The sequence below is a fragment of the Rattus norvegicus genome, chromosome 4 (assembly GCF_021556685.1).
Source record: "Rattus norvegicus strain SHRSP/BbbUtx chromosome 4, alternate assembly SHRSP_T2T, whole genome shotgun sequence".
NCBI lineage: Eukaryota > Metazoa > Chordata > Mammalia > Rodentia > Muridae > Rattus > Rattus norvegicus.
The window spans coordinates 174,568,772-174,592,067 of NC_141537.1; the positions used below are offsets into that span (position 1 = coordinate 174,568,772).

The 23,296-nt window shown below is 41.1% G+C and overlaps 1 protein-coding gene across 6 annotated transcripts in view; it reads left to right on the forward strand.

The window, feature by feature from the left end:
• The first annotated feature begins 7,745 nt into the window (after positions 1 to 7,745).
• The window catches only part of Pik3c2g (phosphatidylinositol-4-phosphate 3-kinase, catalytic subunit type 2 gamma), a 366,288-nt gene continuing 350,737 nt past the window's right edge, over positions 7,746 to 23,296 (forward strand). For 2 of the 6 annotated variants that reach the window (XM_087655647.1, XM_087655651.1), the window contains exon 1: positions 19,912 to 20,024. The gene's annotated coding sequence lies outside the window, so the exon portion shown is untranslated. Of the gene's footprint in view, positions 7,848 to 19,911; positions 20,025 to 23,296 lie in introns of those variants that run through there. The other 4 variants (XM_087655646.1, XM_087655649.1, XM_087655648.1 and 1 more) reach the window with 3 other exon arrangements.

The following is a 23,296-nucleotide window of genomic DNA, read 5'->3' on the forward strand; positions in this document are numbered from 1 at the left end:
TTTTTCAGTGTTTCCGATGTAACAGTAGAAGTGATATTAGTAGCTTTATATAATTTCTCATGAAAATACAACTCTTAAAATGACTTAAAAGCACTGGCTGCTCTTCCATAGGATGTAGGTTTGATTCCCAGCACCCACATGGCAGCTCCCAACTGTCTGTAAATCCTGTTCCAAGTGTGAAAACACTCCCTTCTATCCTCTGTGAGTGCTAGTCTGACATATGGTGCACAGACATACACGAGAAATGACTCATGCACATAAAGTCAAAGCAATACACCTTTAATAATGGGGAGAAATGGATTTTACCTAAGGATTATGCAATTTATCTCACCAGATATTTTATTAGGTAATTGTTAGTCACACCTCTCTGCCTATTACCTTTTCATCTTCAGTTATTTTTCAATTTTAATTATAAAAGTTTCCATAGTCTAGGGCTCACTGAGTACTATGCAAGCTGGAGAAACTGAGTTCAAACCTCAAGAACCCACAAAGTAATGTTGGATGTAATGGGGGCAAACTTGTAATTCTGGCACTGGGCAGGTAGAAACAGGTCCTGACCTCTTTGCTCACCCAGCCTAGCCCACGTGGTGAGGTCCTGGCAAGTGAAACAACCTGCAGACAGAGAAGACACCTAAATGTCAAGCTTTGACTGCCATAGTCATGCACAGGGCCAAAAATGCACACCTTTACACACATGTGAACTCCCAGGAACACACACAATCATGTAATACCTTAAACACATGTGAACTCCCAGGAACACACAGTCATGTAATACCTTAAACACATGCGAACTCCCAGGCACAAACACACACACAGTCATGTAACATGCAAAGCTTCTATGTGAACTTAGATAATCTCAAGGTTTCCCTATTTGGTTGGTAATATGCAAACACAATTAATGAATTTTAATAATAAAAACATTGTAGATTAAAGTAAACTTGGTTAAGATTGTTGTTTGAGTTCTTACAAAAAAATGCCGCATACAGAAATTGTGCCTGTATATTCAAAAATTAAGCTATAGTTTCCACTTGTTTGCATCTGTGGTATTATAATTATTTATTTTTCTCTAATCCTATTATTAGAATAACTTCATAATGGAGTTCGTAAATATACATCTTTTCCAGTCTCTAAAATGATTCAATGGGTTAGGTGCTTGCCCTATTAAGTGTGAGGACATGAGTTGGGACCCCAGTACTCATATAGAAGATAGGTGTGACCTGTAAGAACTCAAACAGTATGGCACCAAACAGGAGGATTCCAGGGGCTCACTGCACAGTCAATCTAGTTGAAATAGTGAGCTCCAGATACAGCGGAAGGTTATCAATTAACACAAATCTCTATCATCCTGTACTACCATAGCTCAAGAATTGAGGAGGGAGAGGATATCTAGAGGGAGCCACTGAACATTGACCTCTGTCTTCTATGCGCAGACACACAGATGAGCGCGCGCGCACACACACACACACACACACACACACACACACACACACACACACACACTCCATCCATTCATGCACATCCATCACACATAAAAATAGATAATTATAGTTTTTTTCCTCCACAGCTTCTGGTCACTTCCTGGACAGCTCTTTCAAGATGTAGGCTTCCTTCCAAGCTTTGGTGTTAACTCGTAATCTTCAAAGTAACTATGAGTTCAGGTTTTGCATCCAACCCTTAGCTTTGTCCCCTCATTGCATCACTGAGAAGCTTCTTGTCCTTCCTACGATATCTGACAACCAAGCTATAGGACTCATTGCACCACTTTTATGTTTGTTTGTTTTGTTTTGTTTTTGCTTTTTGTTTTTTGGGGGTTTTTTTGTATTTTTTTAGTAAAGAATAAGTTTTTCATCAGCTCAAATATCAATTGTATGGAGGCACAAGCTTCAATGCAGCAGTATATATACACTTAATTTTAATGAGTGGAGCACTTGCATTTACCAACTGCCTGCCACTGTAGCAAATGCCTGAGATAAATTCACTTTAGTTTTAGCATGTGGTTTCAATCCTGGCGGTTGGCTCTATTCCTGGGGCCATGTAGTGAGACAGAAGAGCATGAAGGGATTGTGTGACAAAGACAGTTGCTCACTTGTTGGTGGCTGGGAAAAAGAAATCAAAGTGGAGGTATTTGGGATCATAGCAACTCTGCATAGTCATGCTCCCAATGTGCTAACTTCCTCCCACAGAACCCCACCTCAACACTAACCCTTGACATGTCAACTGTCTCCCGCGGCACCAAAACAAGACTTTAACACATGGATATTTTACTAAACATTTTAGGTTCGAAATATAGAAGCACTCGTGTCAGATTGACAGTGCAGAGGACAAAGACCGTATGTACAGAAAGATATTTTAAGTGGATGGGAGCAAGTTTATCAACAGTATTTACAGAAACGGTACACCTAGTACCATGTTTCCATAAGGTATATGACTCAGTGTGGAAGTCAGAGATCCTTATAAAAACTCGTTTCTGGACATGATAAACAGGCTGGTCAGGTGGCACAGATGTTAATGTGTATTGTTCTTGGCGGAGAACCCAAGTTCAGTGCACAGCAACCACATCAGATATTCCATGCCTTTCTGTAACTCTGGTTCCTGAAAGGTGGGCAACTGTAAGTACATGCACAAAGCCTCATTCCAACACACAATACACAACAGCAGAGCGCTTGCCTACATGCATTATTAGGGTCCTGCCCTGGGCTTTTAGGTTTAGGAGCTGTTGTGGAACACAGAGTTGAAAGCCAAAAGACTGATGATCTCTGGCCTTGTTACTCTCTAACTGTACTGGGGGCTAAATGGCTTCCAGAAACTTGACACTCTCTTGCTTATTCTGTGTCTGAATACTGCTTGCTTCTTATCTCTTTAACTCTCTTTGCTTAAATAAGCACTGGGGAAACTAAAGTCTTTAACTATTTTTTGATTTATGCTTAAATAAGTACTAGTTTCTGGTGAATCAACACAGGCTGTTTAGCACCAGGGAATTAAGGCTTCATTGCTAGACCTCCTTTCTCCGGTGAGTCAGACAGGAAAACCTTCCTGTACAGACAAGAGGCTTGGAGCTCATTCACTGTTCTTGGACCAGAAAGAAAACAAAAGAAAGCAAAGATGTCACTTGCACAGACAACACACACACACACACACACACACACACACACTCACACACACATATACACATACACACACATACACACACATACATACACACACAACACATATACACACACACAACACACATATACACACACATACACACACACGCATACACACACATACACACACATACATACACACACAACACACATACACACACACATACATACACACACAGCACACATACACACACATACATACACACACATACACACTCACACACACATATACACACACACATACACACACACATACACACATGCATACACACACATACATACACACACAACACACATACACACACATACACACACATACATACACACACACAGACACACACACACACACACACACACACACAATGAGACTGAAAATGGCCACACCACCTTTCTTTATTGGTTTCATCTTTTTATAAATTTTAGACAAAAGTTCTCTATGTGAAAAAGAATTACCTCATAGATAAAATGTTACAAAAACAGAGGAGTTGCAGAAAGCTATCATTAACAAGTTCAAAGCAGTGTTTCATGCTGTAAGCTCATTATAAGTTCCAAACAACAGTTTTTACACATCCTTGCCTTATCATAGTGCACACTTGTGGCTTCGTCCTTGGACTCGGATGTTTTTCCTTGAACACAAATTTTCCCAAGCCTATTTCTCTTTTTAGTGTAATTATGAAAGCTCATTGTATTTCTTATGATGCAATCTTTATTACGAGGAGTAGACACACTCTATTCTTGATTCTAACTTTATTACATCTTTCTAGAAAAACAACCAAAACCATCTCTTCAAACTTTCTTTCTAAGATTATTTGAATCAAATCAGGAATCCTATAAAATCATTACTTCATTTCAACAGCATTAATTCATGAAAATTCCTATTTGTCTTGATCTGCAGGAAGTCTGCTCAATAGGGTGAGCAAATACCTAGGAATCCTTAAGGTATGTAAAAGTGACAGGAAAGGCATATCAGATGAAAGAAGCAATTCTGAGGTGAAGTCTCTTGGGGCCTTGTTTCTCATGGAAGACCACACAAAGATGGTGGGCCTCCTACAGGAAGGCCACCAGCTAGCCTTAACCTTTCTTAGATGGCTCCTAACAATGCATGGATCCCTAGATATGATTCCAAGAACCACATTAGTTGCACATAGGATCCTTTCCTCTCTGCACTTCAGCCAGGGAATGCTAGTTCTGATGGTCTATGTTATTATCTGACGCGTGCATTTAAGGGCCAAGTTATAATGATATCATAAGTGTACCTCGAGGAAAAGCAAACACAGGATAGTTTGATCCGAGAGCTAAATCAACCATCTTTGGAGTGAAAAAGGACACTATCTTTTCCCTTAAAACTTCTACGTACTATTTAGTTCATGTATGTGTGTGGGAACTGTGTATGTGAACCTCACATGCAAGTACATGCTTTGTCCGGAAAGGACATCAGATGCCCCCTGGGGGTAAGTTTGTTGTGAGCCACATGTAGATGCTCTATGCAAAGCCTGGGTCCTCTCTTAGCTCAGCAAGTGTTTTTAACTGCCAAGCCACCATCACTCAGGAGCTGACTAGACAGACCTTAGTGTTGGGTGCTTGGGGTGCTCAGTACTGAAAGAGTCAGATTGTTATTTCAGGAGAAAGAACGGAGTAAAGTCCCCACCACCAACGAAGATCTATTATTTGGAGTGAAATGTTAAATTTCGTAAACCCTGTATCTATTACTCTGAACTTGTCTGTCCTGAGAGCTTCAAGATTTAGGTCACTCACTGGTGAACTTAACAAATATGATTAGTGTGGCTTGGGAAGTGAAATATAGCAATATTTAGAACAGAACATGGACCCAGAAAAGTCTGACTTTTTCTTTTCTTTTTTTTTTTTTCATCTTTATTAACTTGGGTATTTCTTATTTACATTTCGATTGTTATTCCCTTTCCCGGTTTCTGGGCCAACATCCCCCTAACCCCTTACCCTCCCCTCCCCTAGGAGTGCTCCCCTCCCCACCCTCCCCCCATTACCGCCCTCCCCCCAACAATCACATTCACTGGGGGTTCAGTCTTGGCAGGACCAAGGGCTTCCCCTTCCACTGGTGCTCTTACTAGGATATTCATTGCTACCTATGGGGTCAGAGTCCAGGGTCAGTCCATGTATAGTCTTTGGGTACTGGCTTAGTCCCTGGAAGCTCTGGTTGATTGACATTGTTGTTCATATGGGGTCTCAAGCCCTTCAAGCTCTTTCAGTCCTTTCTAAGATTCCTTCAACAGGGGTCCCGTTCTCAGTTCAGTGGTTTAATGATGGCATTTACCTATGTATTTGCTGTATTCTGGCTGTGTCTCTCAGGAGAGGATCTACATCCGGCTCCTGTCAGCCTACACTTCTTTGCTTCATCCATCTTATCTAGTTTGGTGGCTGTATATGTATGAGCCACATGTGGGGCAGGCTCTGAATGGATGTTCCTTCTGTGTCTGTTCTAAACTTTGCCTCCCTATTTCCTGCCAAGGGTATTCTTGTTCCCCTTTTAAAGAAGGAGTGAAGCATTCCCATTTTGGTCATCCTTCTTGAGTTTCATGTGTTCTGTGCATCTAGGGTAAATCGAGCATTTGGGCTAATAGCCACTTATCAATGAGTGCATGCCATGTGTGTTTTTCTGTGATTGGGTTACCTCACTCAGGATATTTTCCAGTTACATCCATTTGCCTATGAATTTCATAAAGTCATTGTATTTGATAGCTGAGTAATATTCCATTGTGTAGATGTACCACATTTTCTGTATCCATTCCTCTGTTGAAGGGCATCTGGGTTCTTTCCAGCTTCTGTCTATTATAAATAAGGCTGCTATGAACATAGTGGAGCATGTGACTTTGTTATATGTTAGGACATCTTTTGGGTATATGCCCAAGAGAGGTATAGCTGGGTCCTCAGGTAGTTCAATGTCCAATTTTCTGAGGAACCTCCAGACTGATTTCCAGAGTGGTTGTACCAGTCTGCAATCCCACCAACAATGGAGGAGTGTTCCTCTTTCTCCACATCCCACTGCAAAGCTTCTGTAAGGCAAAGGACACTGTTGTTAGGACAAAAACAGCAACCAACAGATTGGGAAAAGATCTTTACCAATCCTATAACTGATAGAGGGCTTATATCCAAAATATACAAAGAACTCAAGAAGTTAGACCACAGGGAGACAAATAACCCTATTAAAAAATCGGGTTCACCCCAGTGAACTAGATTGTTGGGGGGAGGGCGGCAATGGGGGGAGGATGGGGAGGGGAACACCCATAAAAAAGGGGAGGGGGAAGGATTAGGGGGATGTTTGCCCAGAAACCGGGAAAGGGAATAATACTTGAAATGTAAATAAGAAATACTCAAGTTAAAAAAAAAAAAGACCTGCACTCAGATGGCATGGATTTATTATAATTAAAGAAGGCTGTGAGAGTAAAAAAAAAAAAAAAAGAAAAGAAAAAAAGAAAAAAAAGAAATTTACAGAAAAAAAAATGGGGTTCAGAGCTGACTTTTTCAAATAAACAAAGTTCCTTGTTTCCAAGTCACAGAAGTAAATAATGTTGGGAAACAATTAGTGGCTCTCAATGTAATTCTACATGAAATTAATCGGATTACTATTAAGTATTTATTAATTGGATTACTGCTTCTGTAACTAATATGTAAACAATCACTAACTGATGACTTTCTGTGTGATATTAAGTAGCAACATCCACAGGACCAAAATGGCTAGTAAAATAGTAGTCCCTTTCCAAACAGATAATAGAGAGAGGCTGAGTATAAAAGTATACCACGTCTTGAAAGAGAATCAAAACCAGCCATTGGAATCCAGGTGTTAACGTTTCATAAAGTTTAAAAATGAATGCCACTATGTTCCTTTGGATATAGCACAGAGCATCGTTTTTCCTTTAAAATGTCTAAGTATTTCACTATGTGGTATTGGATACTGATTTTTTTTTAAAAAATTAAATTGACAAATGCATATTTTAAATGTTTTTATTTTAATATAATTTAATTTTACATGTGGTATATTGCAAGCCGTGGAAACTCTCTTTAATGATGTTAAACTTTAAGATTTTTTTTTCTTTTTTCTTTTTTATTCGGAGCTGGGGACCCAACCCAGGGCCTTGCGCTTGCTAGGCAAGCGCTCTATCACTGAGCTAAATCCCCAACCCCAGATTATTTTTTTTAAAAAAAAGATGTCATCAGAAAGTTTTCAGCAGAGCTGAATAGAACTCTAAATCTGAAGAGAGGAACGGAGCCTGTAATCTTACAGAGACGTAAGTCAGAGAGTAGTTCCGCACGGACAGCAACATCTGTGGAAGAGTCTCGAAGACTGACTGCTTTTAAAAGGCCTGGCAAGCCCCTGTTCTGCTGACCTTTCATACATACCATCTCTTGGAAGCTGGTGAAGCAGCAAGGTTTAATCACCCAGGTCACTGTTACCACCCGTTGCCCATTAAGCCGCAGCAAAAACAGTGTTGACACGGAAACGGTAACAGGAAAATTTGAGAGAAGTCGTACCAGTCGCTTACGGTGCCCCAAAAACAAATCATGGGAACGGGCAGTTTCATTTGTGCAGCAGCTGATAAGCTAAGACAACAGTGAGCAAACCCCATTGATGATTAGTAAATTATTACACACGGCCCGAGCTGCTGGCTGCTCCCTTGCGGCATTCCTGATGGCGGAGGAAGCAAAGACCGGGCAAAACACATGAAGGTACGGTGTGCTGTGAGACCATGTGGTGGAATCAATGCGATGTTTGCTAAAGACAGTGGTAGGAATTCCAGACTCGTTTAAAAGTATGAATTCGCAAATGCAATTAGGAATCTATCAGCAAAACCTCCCTTTCTTCTCTATCACTTCTCTGGGTATGGACTAATTACCAATACTGTCTTCAGGAATACCATTGGAAAGGGCAGGATGTAGCAAGAATTATTACTGCCATAATTTAAGTTTTGAGGTTCATGGTAAAAATAAAACTTAAAGACTCAGAAAGGTCACAATAGAACCTAAACTTTCTCCTGTTCCGAAGTACAACCGGGTGTAAAGAAAGAATAGCTGTACTCTGTGAGCATGCAGAATGGCAGCCGGGTGGTGATGGATGACGGCTGAGCTCTCAAGATGCCCACGGCAAGAAAATAACGTCATTATCCCCACGCTGTCAGTTATCGCTTTGCATCTGTTAATCTGTGAAAATGGCTTCCATGTAAACTGCATAATCCCACTGACTATTGCTTCTCTCCCTGCCAAACGGAATTACAAATCTGAGAACTTTCTCTGTGACTTGGTACAAACTTTCATTTTACTAATGTGAGTTATGGCTGTAGGATGAAAAGCAGAAGTCTACACGCTGTGGAAAATATTTAAAGATACTTGGAAAGCACTTTTTATTGATGTTCTAGGCATTACCAACGGACATCATGACTTAGTGCTGATATAAATAACAGTGCTGTAAGTTTGCAGAGGTCTGGGCTTCACAGACACTAGATACTTGCACATAAAATGAACAATTTATTATTGATTGAAATATATACAAAGGAGAAAGTGCAGAATTCTGACAAGCAACTAAAAGAAGTTAAAATTCATAAGAAGAAATAGGTGGTGTGTGTCTGTCTGTCTGTCTACCTGTCTGTCTGTAAAAAGACAGAGACAGAAATAGAAAGGAAGAACAAAAAATTTTCAAAGTTTCAAAATTTTTTGGAATAAATTTGCTAGCATATTTAATTGTAAGAAATTAAAGGCTATTTCCAGATTGATGATGAAATAAATCTCAAGCTTAAATATGTGTTGTATGCATATAATGCAGTTAAAGGTAGAGATCTGAGGCCTCCGGAAGATCGAGTCCATGAGAATATGACTTTGTTGAGCTTACACAGACCAGTCAGAGCTAAGCTAATTGAAGGGAAGCACGGCAAGTCCTAAGGACCTACACTGGGGGTTTCCAGTGCAGGGCAGTGGTGTGACTGGCCCTAGCGCACATTAGCATTGAGACGTGACTGGTTTAAGGGACGGGGTAAAGAGCAAACTCTACAACAGGTCAGCTCGAGTGAGTCTGTGCAGGCTGAGCTCTCGGACAGACAGATCTGTCTCTTCTCGTGGGCAGACTTCCAAGGAGACTCAGTGATCCCCACATGCTCTTTTTGCATACTGTCATGCCAACTCAACAAGAATCAGCAATGTCTACACAGCACACGGTCTATCTGCATATTTCCCAGAGAGTAATATGATAGACCACTATTAATATGATGGAGGAAAATGAGTTATGTTAAACAGAATATATACTTAATACATTCAGAGAGGCCTTGGTTCTGAGGTGACCTCTGAGTCCTTCCGATGTCCTTGTACTTTCTGATTCAAAGTACTTGGCATGTCAGGTCCTTAAATTTTGAATACTTTTTTTTCTCAAACCCCAACACAAATAGAACACCCATTTTAAAGAACACCAATTTTAAAGACTGTATTTACCTGACCCCAGTAACTTTCCAACATAGAAATTATCAGTGGTTCATTCCTAATTACTTAGGGATTTTTTTTTTTTGCACTACCAGTGACCATGGTTTTTCCTTGGATACATAAAATGGACGCAAACCAGAACTCTTAAGAAACTGCAGTCTTCGTTTGATTCTGGTCATGAATCAGGAAAGGCCAACTGTCTCCTGTCTCAGGCAAACAAAACGAATGTCTTGTGATTAGTGAAAACCTAGTACCTGGAGGAGTGCTGGAGGTCGGCTTGTACTCAATTGTGCTTATCCTGACATCAGGAGGCAAACTTGAGCTAATCCTTACACCCACAAACTAAAGCAACAAACTAGGAACTGGAGAAGCCTTCAGTGTCCACAAGGTGGCGCTCTCCAACAGTTAAAAGCAGGTTTGCCTCGCAGCAGAAACAGAACAGAAGCAAGGTCATTTACAACCACCTCAGATGGAATTCGGCAAACATGGACTCGCCCTGTTTTCCTCTCTTCCAGCAGTGCAAAGCTTGAATGCATGCTTTCCTTTTTCTGTGATCTGACTCTGTCTGGAAAACGCCAGCGGCGCACAGACGGTTAGATACTTCAAATAAGGAAATGAACAAATGAACAAAACTATTATCAGAAAAAAAAAATACCGGTTTGATCCAAGAGTGTGCAGACTTCTGTTTTGTTTCTTTATCGTGTTCGTGCTCGGCTGTGACATCGGTATGAATGTCGTTCCGTGTCCTATAATTGCACACTAAAATCTGTGCGATGACCATAGAAATTAGATGGCCACAGAACGTTATAATTAGAGTCAGTTGTCAAAGGTAAGAGTACAAAACTTCAGCTACAGGAACAAAAGAAAGCCAGGGGGGAGAGGGAAGTGGGCAAAAGGAGACCATTTATTCTGAAAAGAGAGCAAAAGTCCTATGGAGTCACATGTGTCATCGAGGGTTAAAACACCGACTTCAACAAATTGTCCTATGTGCAAAGGTCTAGCGAGACCACTGAGCCTGGAACTTTGCAAACACTTAGACTCTCATATATGTCCGCTCTCTGTCTTCATAGTGACACTCTGATTCACCTCTCCCAAACTCCACCTCCCACCACCCTCTTCCTGGTCCCCTCTTTGTCTTAAAAACCACTCCCCTTCTGCTTCCTCAAGGCAGGAATTGCATAACCAACACCCTTTCCTCAAAATATGTAGAACTAAGGTTTGGACTTTTCAAACCTTGACCATTGGACTCCTGTGATTTTTAGTTTCGAAATATCACAGATTGTATAAATATTCACACCACTCCTACTGTTTTAGGAATCGAGAGGAGTTACCTGTGTTAAACCAGTAATGTTTCTTAAAAAATAATGAGGGTGTTCAAAATATATATGATATTCAGGCAACAGGCATGTCTATATACCTGAAACCTATCCCCCGATGCCATAAACTATTCAACTGTGTGAAAACACGCAGCCATGCTTACTCTTCAAATTCTATTAAAATTATAGTTATTTCCAGGAAGAGTATATTTTAGAGAAGGAACACTCAGTTGAAAACTGTAGGCATAACTTGCCAAATAATAATGTTTGGAAATAGATAGGTTTCATTTTTTTTTTTTGGTCATAGACAAAAATATCACAAGTCTATAGGGAGTGAAACTTGGTCCGGAGCATGGCAATGTCATGATACATTTCTCTGACCGCCCATTGTCACAGGCAAAAGGGAACAGAGGTCCCACTCTTCCTTCATCGCTGCTGTCATTTACATAGGTAGTGTGCACATGGAGACTTATGAGCTAGAAAATGCCACAGGACTGTAATGTTGTCCAGGTAGAGAACATTTCAACCAACTCATGAAGACCTCCCTCAAACGTCCTCCATATCAGCACCGTCCCCTTCTCCAGGGGCAGTTGGTGTTTAATTTTCTGCTGATAGGGTTCAGAATGCTCCACCATTCCCATTATGACATCTGAAGGGTCATAGAATGAGGAAAGTCACCCTCTGACCTTCTCCTGACATCTACTCCTACAGTAGATTAAACAGTAACACAGGCCTTTCCTTCAAAGTAAGGTGTAAGGCTATCGTGCCCGGAGAAATGTCTTTATCTCTAACGACACAGGAGCAAATGGGACTTGCTACTTATTACTGTTAGGTCACACCCTGCTGATGTCGAACCCCATTCCTACAGAGCTGTACCCAGGCACGCTGGCTGACGATACACAAGTGTGTCTGTTTCCTTGGGTCTTTGTTTATGAAAGGTCCTATGCCGTGTATAACTTTTATCAGCTAAATCTGTCATCCTCTCTCTTGTTAATCTGTCTCCTATTGGGTGACTTTGACAGGAACCATGACATAAAGAAATTACATTTTCTCCCTCACATGATCATCCAATTTTATTTCTGCTTCTTTAGATCTCTGAGATTATCCTGACCAGATAGTCTGTAATTTACTCTGACAGGCAATGAAAATCCCAGTGTCCCAGTTTGTTCCTAGGCTTGGGCAAGTATATAGAACGTAAGCGTGGATTACCCCTGTTCTTTGACAAAAGGGAGTCGTGAACATGCGTCTATAGCTGCAGTTAGAGTCTGTTCTCTGACCTAAAGACTTGAGATAAGAGTTGTCTGCTCTTATCCACACACTAAAATAATTAGGGTCTCGTCCTAATTCCTAATTCCAAAAATCAATACTGGACAATAGCATCGTAAGGTTTTGACTGGATGCTCCCTTTCTGAAGTATGTTTTTAGACATAACTAATTTCAATAGAATTTAGAAAGCAAATATTATAGAGTTTCACATCCCATTTTGTTATTGAGCATTGGAGAATCAAACTCAGAACTTGGAATTCTCGCGGCAAGCCTCTCTTTATTTATGCATGTAAGTGTTAGTAAAGGGATTGTTTGATCCTATAAGTGTAAATTAAGGCGGCTAATAGAGCTTTAATCTGTGGTCTGAAAAAAAAATACAAAAAGCAGAACACTATAAATTAGACCTGATGAGTCCTTTGTGTTCTTGCTCTCTGGTAAGAGCCAGGAGCTTTCTTCTGGACCCCAGGTCTCCAGACATCTCCAGTGCAGCAGGGGTGTGCGTGGAAGTCAGGGTGAAGACAGAAGGAAGAGTGCACGCTAGGCCTTTGAAGTGTTGGTGGCGACTATGGAAGGAAAGGCTGAAAGATACTGAGGGTGGAGAGTCAGCCAACTCACCAGATATACAGTAGTGCCCCTCCGCTTCGTACACGCGCTCGCTATTAAAAGTCTCTTGCAGGGAAAGGAGGACCAGAGAAAACAGAGAAACAGACAGTTTGATCATTGCCTTTTCCCAACTCAGTACAAATCCTCCTAAAAAGGAGATTCGAACTTTCCCTGCCTAGGCAGAGACACCATTTCCTTGGCACATACGTTGCCAGAGTAGGGGAGAGATTCATTCACTGTTCCTCCTGTCCCTTCCCTTTGAGATCTTCTGTCCATGTAACCCAGAGGAAATGAGTTGCTTGTGGCCAGCTTGGCTGATCCGCACGTCCCCTGGTAGGGTCACTATTCAGTAAGTGAATCCTGTATTCTAATTTATCCATTATGCCCTGAAAACTACTTGTTTATCCTACAGTCATCATCTGCTGAGGAAATGACAAATCATATCCTTCTCCGGTGGGCTCCATACACACGTCCCATCCTGACATAGCTTTAAAGGTCAGGCACACACTGCTTTCTCCAGATCAGTGAGATTCCCACAAAAACTTAGCATTCTTCTGGCCCGGTTGCTAACCATCAGATCCCTGAACAGAGAACCACAACGGAAGAGCTAATTCCCAGGCGATGCTGCGATGTCTTCAGACTCTCCTCCTCCACTTGAAATCAGTTTCCTCATTTAGAACACTTGCTCTCCCTCAGTTTAAGGGTGTCCATTTTGAAGCTATCTGAAAATATCCACTCAGATAAGAAAACACCGTCCTTAGTCCGACCTTTGAAACCAGACTGACGTCAGTAACTGACCTGCTTTAATGTGGTCATGTGAAGATGCCCAGGGAGCATTTGCTGCTAAAGCCGCTTGTCGAAAGTCAGGTTTTATAAAAAACCAAAGTTCACCTTGATGCACACATGAAGTTATCGCCCTCCATCATCTCCCAGTGTTGTCTCTATGTTCTGAACGTTTCTAAGCAGCTGACAGAGGTTAAACGTTCTTTAGCCAGTGAGTCAATCTGAAAAAGAAATTAAAGCAAAATCTATTGTTTTCTTACAGAATAGTCAGTCTCTAGGATTTTTAGAATGCAGTCTCTGTGTTCTAACTGGTTTTTCTTAACTGTGGGACTCCTGTCTTTAATGATTACGCTGGAATGCAGTTTTTCATAGGAAACTATGTTTATTTTTTAGCGTGGTTTGTGTGTATGGGTGTTTTGTCTGCATGCCGTGTGTATGCACTGCCTGCAGAGGTCAAAATAAGGCAGGAGGTCGCATGGGACCGGTGATGCAGATGGTTGTGAGCCGCTGTGCGGGTGCTGGGATTGAACCTGAGTCCTCTGAAAAGGCCGTCTATACTCTGAACTGCAGAACCATATCTTCAGGACTGAAGTTAGGATTTATTTAAGATTTGGGTACTGTTCAAACCAAGAAGGAAATGAGGAAAAGGAAGGGCATGTGTTGCATTAAACCATAGCTAGCCGGGTGGCAGGTGGCTCAGTCCAGTCAGGCTCTCCCTGTCATCCTATGGCTGAGTTCAGAGCAGCTGCTCAGCTGCTATCGTTATGCAATGGTCAGAAAGATGATAAGTACCGGGAGGCTGTACATGCTGTGCTCAAAAAGAAAGGGTGCCCATATACATAAAACACCCAGAGCCGGTTGTAGCTTAAATCCCATTGTCTGTAGCTTAGACTCACAGTCATGGCTCTCGTCAGAGTTCCAAATGATCAGCAGAAACTCTATCATGGAAAGAGATTATGAGTATGGTGTGTGGGTGACACTGTACAGTCTGACATGCCACTGCATTACTCAGGGAGAATCTAGATATTTTGAGCAGGAAAATAGTGCATCTAACATAGAAAATCAAGTGTTTTCTACAACAAAAGGCAGAAGTTGTGCTTTCTAAGCTGGGTCAGAGCACAGTGAGGATGAAGTTCCAGGGCCTGAGATAACCCCACCCCCTTGGAACTATGGAATGGCAATATCCCTCTTCAAAACTAAGTTCCAAATCAAAAGGCTGGATGCAAGTGTCACCCCTGCCTTTAATGAGGTTCACTCTATTGTGCATGTATCCAGATTGGACTTCAGGGAACCTTCTGTGTAACTGGATAAGATTTCTAAATAAAGCGATTGGATTGATTTCACTACCACGTAGACTCTTGGCTTGCACTAGCCTTGCAAACAGCAACAGCAACTACTTGTTCCTTTATCCTGCATTCGAACACATCGTACTTTCGAGAGCTTAATAGTTCTGGTTTATATTCTGTTGATTTTTTCCCCATCATCCCTGGCCAAAATGAAAGAATGGACCAACAACTCTCTTTTTAATATAGCTGCGGTGCAGCTCACAGTTGGTTTGCGGACAACTTTATCAAGACATGTCCCCGTCTCTTTCGTTTTCCTATATTTAAAATAGAAATGTATAAACCATAGCTTCACACTCATATCCTGCTGCCTGTAATTTTCACCAAGGTATTGAGCAGTTCCGATCACGTCGCTGGCATGCTGTGGCACTAGGCGGAAGTTGTGTGTAACACATTTCAGGATGGCATAGAATTACTGCTTCCCTCGACCACACACTACCTGATAATAACCAGCCACTGGATGCCTGCTAGATCTGTCAGAGCCTGTATTTAGTGGATAAGTTTCTGCTCCAAAAGGTTCTATGCAGAGACATTGAGAAGAGAGTGAGGGGTATGTTGAGCATGTAGAAAATATGCCACAGTCAGATTCAAGGTTTGATCACGATTCTTTACATTAAGTTTTAGGAATCATTGTCAACTTCTTTCCCAAGTCCACGGCCAATGGTGATGTCTTCCCTACACTTAGAGCAAGAGTGGTGGCTGATAACCAGGCGTTTTGAATGAAGAATCTGATTTGCTGTAGACCGGGGTGATGACACTGACAGAGAAAATCGATACATACCTTGGCTTTGGTTCCTTAAGTCAGATCCTGGGAACTCTTTAGGAAGTTCTTGGGTTTGCTACTTCTAAATCTTTCCACCTGCGATGAAACACAAAAACAAAAGAACATAAAGTAAACATAAATGATCCGAGCATAAAACCACGCATTAACGGTAACCACCCAGCAGTGGTAACCACCCAGCAGTGGTAACCACGCAGCAGCAGTAACCACGCATTAATGGTAACCACGCAGCAGCGCTAACCACGCATTAATGGTAACCACCCAGCAGTGCTAACCACACAGCAGCGGTAACCACGCATTAATGGTAACCACGCAGCAGCGGTAACCACGCATTAATGGTAACCACGCAGCAGCGGTAACCACCCAGCAGCGCTAACCACGCAGCAGCGCTAACCACGCAGCAGCGCTAACCACGCAGCAGTGCTAACCACCAGCAGCGGTAACCACGCAGCAGCCGTAACCACGCATTAATGATAACCACGCAGCAGTGCTAACCCCGCAGCAGCGGTAACCACGCAGCAGTGGTATCCAAACAGCAGAGGTATCATGAGCCTCTATAATCCCAGCATGCACCTGTGAGGAGATAGGAGGCAGAGAATAAAGAACCGTATAGTCTGGTTTACACAGTAACGAAGAGGCTCTATCTCAAAACATGGTTGAAAGGTGAGAACTCAAATAGGAAGGCTGTCCTCTGAAGTCTATGCACGGGGAGGACAGCACATCCCCACAAGTAAGCACACATGCAAACACACACATATGTACATAATCATACACACATACATACACACATGCACATATATATGTATACATACACATATGTGTACATATGCATACACACATATATGCAATGTGTGTATACATGTACACACAGGCACATATACACACATATACGCATGCATGCACACATATATGTATACTTATACATATACATACACATGTGTGCATACTCATACACATATATACAGGCATGTACATATATGTATACACACACACACACACACACACACACACACACACAGCACAGCCAACAATCATAGCCACTGGGAACGGCAAGAATAATGAAGCCAGCACAGCTGCTTGACAGGGTTCTAGCAATTCTGAGCCGATTTCTGTGATCGCTTTCCTTCTATCTCTAACTTTTGGGTTTCAGTCTTTGTGTGTCGCATTCTTGGAGACTTTTCTGCATTATGATTCATTTTATGTCTTTTCCTGAGGGAAAAATATGTCTGAGCCTTTATAGGAAATTTTTAAGATTAACTTTCTCTGCCCCTATTTGGAAGTCTTCCTTATGCCCCGGAGATCATTAAGCAGAGATAAATAATGAGGCCATTACTTCAGGAAACTTCTTGGGGTGTTTGCCCCCCGAGCAAACGCAAACAGTATAATTGATGCAGGGTAAACAGAGACAATTGGCAATCTCTGACTGGCCAGGAGAATAGGTTACACATTCAAGGTCTTTCTTATTAAAGACTTGAAGAGCTCTGAAAATGTAGTTTAAAGATGGGAGGTCTTACAGGATCCACCACTAGAGGGATAGAACTCAGTAAAAAGGAGAGGTTGACTAACATTTAGTCAAAGAAGTTAGGCGTTTGTATTTGCTCTTCATAAACAGACCAGTTCAGATCATTTCTGTTTGTCTGATGTGTTTTAAAACTGCAAATGCTGGCAGCCTAAAAGCAGGCTGTCATATAACATATGTGTTTGCTTTGGAGGAAATATTCTTTAGATTCTTTAACCTGGACTTATATGGAAAATAAGAAAGCAATCTGTTCTGTTTGTATTTTCTGTGACTGAACTTGTACCCCTGGACATACAATGAGAAGTCAAACGTATTCTGTGCCATTGGATAAACATTAGTCTATCTGTTCTGTGAAAGTTGTATAAATAAAGAATTACCTGGTTGCTAGTCAGTCAGAGCAGCAGAAATGGCCTAATTGCTAGTCAGAGCCACAGACGTGGTCTGATTGTTACCAAGTCAGAGCAGCAAAATTCCCCTGACCCTCACCTGACTCCCTCCCTACCATGCAGAATCCTTATCTCCTCTCTGAGCCTGTCAACAAGGATACTAACCCTTAGCCAGGGAAGACCCCAGCACATACACATACATACATACATACATATATACACATACATACATATATGCATTCACATATCCACATATGCACACACACATATATACAAATATATGCTTGCAAACATGTATATGCATGTACATCATATACATATGCACATACATATATACATATACTTGCACACATGCATCACACATACCACATGGCCCTCGTGTTTAGTATGCAATCTCAGAGGTACAATATGATTATTTTGTCATAAATTTTTTGTCTGAAATCCAAGTAGCCTAATTGCAGATGCAAGATATGACATCATTTAAATTTATACTTAAAACCAGTCATGAAAGGATAAATTACAAAAATAGCATAACTGCCACTTGGTTTTACTGTTAATAAAAGCTTGTAGTAAAACAGTTAAGAACACATGTTAAGCAAGGACACTGAAGGGCAAACTTCCAAAGGCAACACAGTGTAAGGTTAATTCCATGTCCCCTCCTGTTGACGAATAATTGCTATCAAACTGTTCTAACCATGATATTCCAGTGTACCAAGGTTAAATTGTTCCTGTCTATTCAGCCCAGCTTCATTAAGCCACCTGTGAACTGCATGCAGTCTTCATGCGTAATAAGAGGTTTAGAGGTTCAAATACTTTGAGGACTCAGGATATTTCTTATGATAATTCCCCATTTAAAAATAAATAGTGCATAGAAATTTCCTCTGTTCACTTACAGGAATGATAAATGCTATGGGTAAGATCATCTTGAATCCCCTGGGGTCTGTAGACTTCTGTAGAACACTTCCCTGAGATATGCAAGGCTCTGGTTCAATCTCCTCACTTAAAAATATCTGGAATATCTTCAAACAATGGTGTTAGAGTTTTTCATTGTGGGACCACGTTCTCCTCAAGGTTGAGCTATCTACCACTCTCTAGGACTTCAAGAGGATACTGGGAATCAGTTCTACCCTCTCCCAACTACCCTGTACTCTCTTTAACACTCCTTCTCTCCCCCCCTCTTCCTTTCCTCCTTCTCTCTTCCTGTCCCTTCTTCCTTCTCTCCCTCTTTCACTCCTACCTGCCACTGCTACTGTTTAGTAGCCTAAAGAGGAATGCATTTCCAATCATGATGTGTTGTGCACTACTGGCCCAGCAGAATGAGTCCAGGAAACTACTGACAACATAAAACCCCTGAGACATTGAGGCAAAAATAAGCATTGCCTCTTCAGACCATGACTTACACCATATTATGTTGTGGTAGCAGAAAGCCGCCATGCTGAGCACCTATTCGTGAGGGGAGGTATGCACAGGAGAGGCACAATGCTGAACCATAAACATTGTAAATATCTTCTCACTGGCAGCTTTCTAAGTGAGCATAATGTTGAAATTTCTATGATCTGCATTTGCACCCAAGAAATCGCTCTTAGGAGGAACTGTAATGAAGTCAAACAAAAAACAAAGGGAGGAAGGGACACCAGACTGCATCCTACAGCCTACAGCCTACAGCCTGCAGCCTACAGCCTACAGCCTGCAGCCTGCAGCCTACAGCCTACAGCCTACAGCCTGCAGCCTGCAGTCTACAGCCTACAGCCTGCAGCCTACAGCCTACAGCCTGCTTTTGCCTGAGCTTCCCTTACCTTGAGCCAAGTATGTATTGACTGGAGTTGTCTCCAAGTTTCCATACACGGCTCAATGTCAACAACATCTACGCCCAGTCTGTTTCATTGCAGTCTTTAAAAATGTTTTCACTTGGGTTGTTTTTTTGTACTTACTATACATTCTGAGGTGAAGAAAGTCATGTTTATCATTTATCAAACTTAAAATAAAAAAGAACACATGTTGATTTATAATCTCTTGGTGGACCAGACTCACAGACTGATCTCAGTCCTTGGCTCTGGAAACCAGAGTCCTCTCTATATGCCAAGAGGAGAAAACCTGACTTAAGGAAGAAAATGCCTACCTGATGTCTATATTTCCAACAACGCCTCCCTGTACCCCTCTGTTGGGAGGGAATCATTTGGCATAAATTCTTCACAGAACACAGAAGTTAACTCGTTGGTGGTGTTGTGGCTTTGTTCTTGAATTCATCATGTCAGTACAAACTCTTCTTTTCTACATGGCCCTCCGGGTTGATGAAAACTAGATTCTTAAACAAGCCCAACCGGTCAGACAAGGACACTATTAGTAACCTAAGTGTCAGCAGAGGCGTGTGGCAGATCTGTTTTGTCTTCCATGAGGCCTGAAGAGAAGTGAGATCATGTGCAATTTTAGAGATTTGCTTCAGGTAAGAGACTCAAAGGAAATACTTCTTCAAAACACGGGAAGACAAATACAAATAATGCGAATGTATTACTTCTTCAAACTGTCGACAGGTTGTGTAATATTTCTGCCGTATTTTGCAATGGAGATCTAGCATGTAATTCTCCCTAAACTGAAAAGCTGCTTTCTGTTGCTTTCCTCATACCTGCTGATCTCTTTCCCTCTCTCTCCCTCTCCTTCTGCTCCCTTTCTGCCTCCTCTTCTTGCTCCTCCTCTCAGGCTGATACAAGCCTTATTCCGTTGGTATTATTTGTCTTGTCTCCTAAAGGATCTGAAGTCGACATTGCTGAGAGTGCCAAGCTCTGCCGAGCCCTATCTGCTGGTAGAGTTCCCTTCACATTCATACTTTCCAGCCTGCTGTATCCCCAAAGATACTGCAAAGAGAACTTACTGTTCGATAGAAGGAGTGTGGCCCTAACAAATTGGCAGAAAGGCTGTGGGGAGAAGAGTGGTCTCTGTCTAGTTTCTGTCTGTCGCTCCTACTGGGATCTTGCTGTCTCTTGTTTTCCAACTTCTCTAGGAAACCACCAAAGACCAACACGTGTTAATGCATGCCCCAGTTCTTCCCCTGTCTGTCTTAGCAGACAGTGGCTTTTCTAATGCTTGAGATTGGAAAAAGAAATGAGATGTAGCCCATTCCTTAAAACTAACCCTTATATGTGGCGCATGTCCAGTGCTCACTGTGGAATGAATTGCCAAATGCACACTTGTCTCAGGTTAGAAGCACGGGGAGAGGGGATGAACACATGCCACACCCACACCCATTGGTAATAACCCAAGTCCCCAAGGCCATCTCAATCCAACTCAATGTCTCAGTCCATGACGTGCTTCTCGTCCTCTGTCATGTCCACCTGCATTTGGGACAGCAGGAAATCAAGTCAGTGAAATGAACAGAATGCAACCGAACTATGGTTGAGCTCAGAGAGAAGACGGGTTGGAGGGGGAGGGGAGGAAAAAGGGAGGGGAAGAGAGAGGGAGAGAAATGAAAGAACACACAGAGAGATATCTTTATCCAGTGCTGTAGAACAGTGTTCACTGACTCACTGGTTGCAAGTCCCCAGACCATAATTTCCCAACCTGTCATCATAACTGATTCCAGTTTTCATGAGGAGGACTTCCATAATAAGCAAAAATTAGTATAATTCTCATGATGCTTGGAAAAGAGGACAAGTCATTTCCTATCCATCAAATATTTGCCTATTTCTAACTGAATTATTCCTTTTCTTCCAAATTTATGACCCAGTGAAACAACATACAGATAATCATGACAAACAGAGTCTTAATGTTACTTACGTTTTCAAACTATCTGTCCTTAGCAACAATTCTTTAATGAGAATATATCTGCATTGAAGTCATTTTCATGATTTCTTTTTCTGCTGAGGTTTTGGTTTTCTGTCTTCCATTTTTAAGATTTATCTTTAGCTCCAGATTCTGGGTAGAAGTGCTGTGTGTCTCTGAACTTAGTCAAACAAAACTTTTCTCTTGGAAATTTTATTTCTAATTTTCTAAATCTTTCTTTGATTTCTCCTTTTGTGAATTATGTAGGAATCTTTCTAAAGTTTAAGAACACATGTGGTTTTTGTTTTACTATACCATATTTAGCAGAAATAATCTCTTTAATGGCTTTGGATTACATTAATACTAGCCAGTTGTGCAGTCAGATTCGATAAGTAATACTTGTCCTTGGAAACAAAGAATAATAACTAATCGCTTGGTATAATATCCACATATGGCCAGTACATCAACTAATGAACTAAATTTGTCAAATTTTCTGTGTGGCTAGTGATAATTTGCCTGATTTATCTATGGATCTAGGAAAATTGATTTACTGGTGCAACAAAGGGTTGCCATGTATGTTTCGAGAATCTTACCTTTAGGCCCACATCTAAAGTGCCAACGTAGCAAATAGTGTTCCCTTCTGAATTCTACGTGTTTTTGCTGTAGCCCTGTCTTCTCTATTTTAAATATAACTATAGAAGCTCAGTGCTATGGCTTCCGTTACCAATCACTTAGGATAGCTTTCTATGTTCTTAATTTTAAGAAACCTTTATACTTTCTTTCTGGTGTACCCATAGTTAATTTTTCACTTTGGTAAAAAGCAAATCCAATTTAACGATCTGTAGATTGTTCATGTTATATACACTTGCTTTATGTGCATCTAGTTGAAACACGTGTGTTATTATTTCTTTATCTATTGCTGTTAATATAAATTACAATAACAGTAATACATGAATTATTAGTTGTATGTTATATTGTGATATATTTTGTAGTCAATAAATTTTAGTTATACTAGATTAATTACACGATTATCACTGACTAATACACTGTATGTTAGTGCATGTCTATTAATAAATGTCAGTAGTATGTATTTCACTTCAGTTCACTTAAGACATGACATGTCACTTGACAAGCACATGCTTACTCACTTCAGGTAATTCTTCCAGTCTGACTTTACCTCGTCTCACAGAGCTGCCAGCAAGTGACATTGCTATCTCATATCTTAACATGCAGGAAGCGACATTCCTATCTAAAACCTTAACATGAATGTGTTCTGCAGAAGCCTAAAACTATGACTTTGCCTTTCCCTGAACAATAAAAGGAACTCCGGAGTTTGGATACACCAGACCTAACTCACCTGACTATTGCCTGTGATCGAATTTCCAAATCTAGTTACCCTGAGAATTGTCTTCCTCAGAGTCAACACAAGGACATTCTTATCCCACAGGAGTGAAACAGTACAGCGCTGTAAGCATTGGTTTGGTTCTCTCGTTGCTGTGTGTGCAAGGAGGGCTTCTGTGTGTTCCTATGTGTCTATATGGGCCTAAGGAGTCACTCTAGAACATTCTCTAGAGAAATCAATAGAAAACTTTCCTTGATTTACACTTTGACAACTTGGTCTGTGGTTGAAAACATTCCTCAGTTACACACTGGCCATTACCCACTTTCTCACTGGCTTTCAACTTCCTTTGCAGATACACAGAGACTTAACAAATGCTATCAAGAGTACTTTAATCAATTTTATATTGGTTTTATATGAAAGCATGTAAGTAGCCACCCCAATATTACTTCACATTGTACTATGCTCATTTAGTGGAAATTTCTCAACTGATCACACACACGCACACACACACACACACACACACACACCTTCTTTTCTAGCTCATATATAGCATATTAAATCATTTCCCTAACACCTTTACCATTTGGGAGAATTTTGGGCACCATACAAGCAGGAAA